Genomic DNA, 4797 nt, shown 5'->3' on the forward strand with positions numbered 1-4797 from the left:
CCCCAATGGAGGAGCTATAGAAAGTACCTAAGGAGCTGTATGGGTTGCAACCCTGTAGGTGCAACAGCAAAATGAACTAACCAGTACCTCCTGAGCTCTTGTCTCTTGTTGCATATGTAGTAGAAGATGGCCTAATCGGCCATCATTGGGAAGAGAGGCTCCTTGGTCTTGCGAACTTTATATGACCCAGCACAGGGGAAGGCCAGGGTCAAGTAGTGGGAGTGGGTGGGTAGGGGAGCAGGGGCGGGCTGGGTATAGGGAACTTTCGGGGTAGCATTTGAAATGTAAATAAAGAAAATAGTAATAAAAAAGAAAATAATAATTATTGGTAGAAATTATAAAAGAGGAAAGAGAAACATTTCTTTAAAAACACAATGTTTTGGAGTGGGTTGAAGAACAATAAATTCAAAGTAGAATTAGTGGGCACTTGCAATACATAAATGCTTGAGACTTAAACAATAGAGTACAGTTTAGAAAGTATAAGGTCTGTCTTACTTATGCTTGAGGAAGAAGAAATATTTACTGATCATCTCTATAGTTTCTGTTCAAGCTCATGGGCAAAAAATTATGTAATATAGATATGCAAAGTACAGGTAAGGCATTCAAATGGGTCAAATTGCATATTTAGGCACCTAGATAATTTTTAAATGAAGAACTGTGTTTTTGGAAGGAATAACTGTAAATATTTTTCATAATACAATTATTAGCCTATCAAAAAAGGCAATTTCATTTCATTGCATTTAAAAAAATGTAACTTTCTAACTATTCAAGAAACATGAAGTGTTTAAAGGAAAGGAATTTAGTCTGTTTTTCTTTTGAAAATCAAACTGACTTTAACAAAGAATTACTGAGCTTCATTCTATGTAGTCTGGAAGCCACAGAAGTGAATCACCAGCTCCTGATACACAGCGCGGCTACACTTGGATTTTTGATGTATATCTAAAGATGCCATAGACACAGATTCCTTCCAACCACAGACTGAAACAGGATGCCCAAGTACTGTTTGTGATGAATAACATGTACACAAAGCATAGCAGAGGCAGAAGAGAATACTATAGTTTAAAATGTGATGTTACAGAGAAGAGGGAACAGCAAAGTATGGAAGAAGTCAGCTTTAGCTTTTACTATGCTGTTTTTTTCTCCTGGTTTCTATGTCTTTTAGATTTTGTTTCTATTCCCTAATCTGGTTGCACAGAAACTACCATACTGGTTTCTCCTTTAACATCACTCTGTTTCCTCTCATTCTTCCATCTGCTCTTTTAAATAATCGAAAGACTGAATTAGAGAAATGTTGCTTTGGGGTAAAATAGATTGATTTTTATGTCCTGCTGATTCTACTTACTGGTTGGTTAACCATAGGTAAGTCACTTTACCTAGTTTAAATAAGAATTTTCAAGCTTCGGTTTTCTAATATATAAAAGTAGACCACCAACAGTTGTATGCTAATAGTATCGTGACAATTAAATAATGAAAATGAGCAAGCTCCATAGATTTCTATAGTAATCATTTTTCCTAATGCTCATTTTATAGTGGAAGATACTGTTCCAAATTTTTAGTGCATTCAGAGAAATAATACAATCTCTATCTTTGAAGGATTTCACTAAAATCTGGGCACATCTACTTTACATCTTTTCATATACAGGCTTTGTTTCACAATCTAAACTGATTTATGTCATATTACCCCAGAGTTCTCTTTCAAGTTTTTCAGTTTAGTAAACTAATATATGATGATGTGTTTTTGCCTCATGGGAGCACTATGGATTACCCATAAGAACATATGAACATTTACAACAGAACTCTAGAAGATTGTATGGCAAACTGGGGGATGACTAATAGAAGGAATTTCAAGTGTCCCACCCTGCCAAAGTTCAGCATTCTGTAGATCACATTTGGAAGTGGTTTTGTGTACTGACAACATGTGGGAGACCAGTATTGCTAATACTTTATTGAAATATAAAAATATGACTTGTTTTATTAAAAGAAATTTGGCAAAATGTTATCAGGACCTGAAAAAATTCATACATTTTCAATTGGCAATGATACTTTGAGGACTCCTTGGTGAATTAAAGTTGGAAAAAGTGCTTGTGACAAAAGTTCATCTTGAAGCTATTGAAATGGCTCAGTGTGTAAATACATTCGCCATTAAGCCTGATCGCTTGAATTCAAGTCGTATCATCCACATGGTAGACAGAGATAACTGGCTCCTGAAAGTTGTCCTCTGATTCTGCATACATGCACTGTGGAGGTATACATATACAATCATACACAACACATAAATAAAAGGTAAGAATGAGAGTTCATTTTGGCAGAAGATAATTGTAAGTAGAACCAATGACCAATGATGGAGGAAGGGTGATTAAATAAATTGTACTAGATTAGCTGCTGCAATTTGGACATGTCTCTTAAACATTATAAGGAACAAAGACAAATCTTGCATTACTGAACTTATATTAGTATTAGGCTATTCATTCATTTTCTTTATTCCTTTCTCCCAAACCTGAGAAAGCAAGGGTGCTCAGAAGCAGTTTTCTCTTTCTAGTTCCAAAAGGAGTTTAAACAGGAGAACAACATATATTATTTACTATGTCTACTTTTAACATACTTTGGGCACTAGAAGGACTAGATGCTTTAGATGAGGTCATAAATTTACCCCCTATATACACAGTTGTGCTGAAACCATATACACATAACAGTGGTTAGATCTCCAAGCACATTCTGGTGAGAACATTTGGTCTTCAACCTTTTTTACCCTTCTTCAGCCCCTCTCCTGTATCCTGTGACACGGGTACCTCTCTCACTTGCATGATACACTTTCACAACTCTTCAGAAGACTACCTATCGATGAACTAACAGAATATGCAGAATGTGCAAGTTTACTAACTTTACTTTTGTCATGAATTGGCAACCTCTTTAATACCTAGACACTAGGTATCATAGGACTCATTTGTTCAGTATGTACAGTATATGAAAGTTAAATGAGATACACACAACATACAGAATGATGGGTAAGCTAGAAATGTCTAGCACACTAATGGAATCTGTTTGAAGTTTCTTCCTTTCCATCTCCTCAATCTACTTAGCAAGTACAGCTGGTAACACTTCTCAGAGGTAGGTTAACAATTCTGTTTCTAAACACAGTACTTTACAAGTTTGTTTTTCTTTTTTAAAAAAAACTATTTACACAAAATATTATTCCACTACTTGTACATTTATATGTATCAAACAATCTCAGATATCTAGAAAGACTAGATGTTTCATGTAAGGATTTGTATACTATTCACATGGCATTGGTAAATAAAACTGTATGCAAAGCAATGAATATTATCTGAGGTAGCTTCTAAATATAACCATTTGTGTTTGGACCCACTTTCTTCTCCCTTCTCTCTCTTTGCCTTCAAACCAGTAGACAAATATATGCATGTGTAATGCTTAGAAATAGCTGAACAAATTCCTATCCTGTCTTAGTTAGGGTTTTACTGCTATGAATAGACACCATGACCAAGGCAATTCTTAGAAGGACAACATTTAACTGGAGCTGGCTTACAGGTTCAGAGGGTCAATCCAATCTCAAGATGGGACTATGGCAGCACCCAGGCAGGCATGGTGCAGAAGGAACTGAGAGTTCTTCATATGAAGGCTGCTAGGAAAACACTGACTTCCAAGCAGCTAAGGGGAGGGTCTTAAGCCCACACCCACAGTGACACACCTACTCCAACAGGGCAAAACAAGGACACAACTACTCCTAATCGTGGCACTCCCTGGGCCAAGCATATACAAACCATCACATTCTACTTCCTGGCTCCCATAGGCTTGTTCAAACCCATGTGTCTTTGGGGGCCATATTTAGCCATAGCATAATAAAAAGTATATTTAGACCAACTTCCAAAGCTCCCATAGTCTATAGCAATCTCAACAATGTTAAAATTCCAAAGTTCAGTCTCTTCTGAGATTCACCCTGTCACTTAACTGTAATCCCCAAAGCAAGACAGGAAACATTCTGGGAAAACTCCAAACTCTGATGTCAAAGTGGTCTTCAGATTTCAAACTCATTTTTCATCTTTGTGGACTACAACGAGCTTCTTTCTCCTGGGCTGTTTCCACTCCCTGTTAGTAGCTTTCCACACCAGATAGTCCATGGCTATATTATCTCAAACATCTTGGGGTTTCCAAGGCAACTTCAATGTTATACCTCATTGTTTCAATATCTGGAATTCACACATGATCTTCTGGGCTCTTCCAAAAAGCTGGCGCACTTCTCCAGCTCTGCCTTCTGTAGCACTCTAAGCTCAGGTTGATCCACTCTACTGTCACTGCTGTTGGTGGTGATCATCACATGGTACCGGCATCTCCAATACACTGGGGTCTTTCACTGCAACTAGGCTTTACCAATAACCTCTCATAGTCTCTCTTCATGGTGGGTGCCAAGCCTTAATTCCTTTGCATCACCCCCTCAGTCTTAGGCTCTCAACTGCAACTGAGGCGGCAACTTCACCAATGGCCTTCCATGCTATCTCACAGTGCCAAGTCTCAGCTGTTCTTCACGGCCCTTTCATGCCTTCAAAATCATTACCACTTAGGTGACTCCTACATATTACCAAGTACAGCTGCAACATGAGGTACAACCTTGGCAATCTCTGGAACATAGCTTCATTATGCTTTCAGAAAACACTTCCCTCAAGATTTTACCTTAGTGATGGTCTCCTTTTCTTCCTCCTTCTCCTCTCCCTCTTCCTCCTCCTCCTCTTCTTCTTCTTCCTCCTCCTCCTCCTCCTCCTCCTCCTCCTCCTCCTCCTCCTC

This window comes from Mus pahari, chromosome X (genome assembly GCF_900095145.1).
Source record: "Mus pahari chromosome X, PAHARI_EIJ_v1.1, whole genome shotgun sequence".
Lineage (NCBI taxonomy): Eukaryota > Metazoa > Chordata > Mammalia > Rodentia > Muridae > Mus > Mus pahari.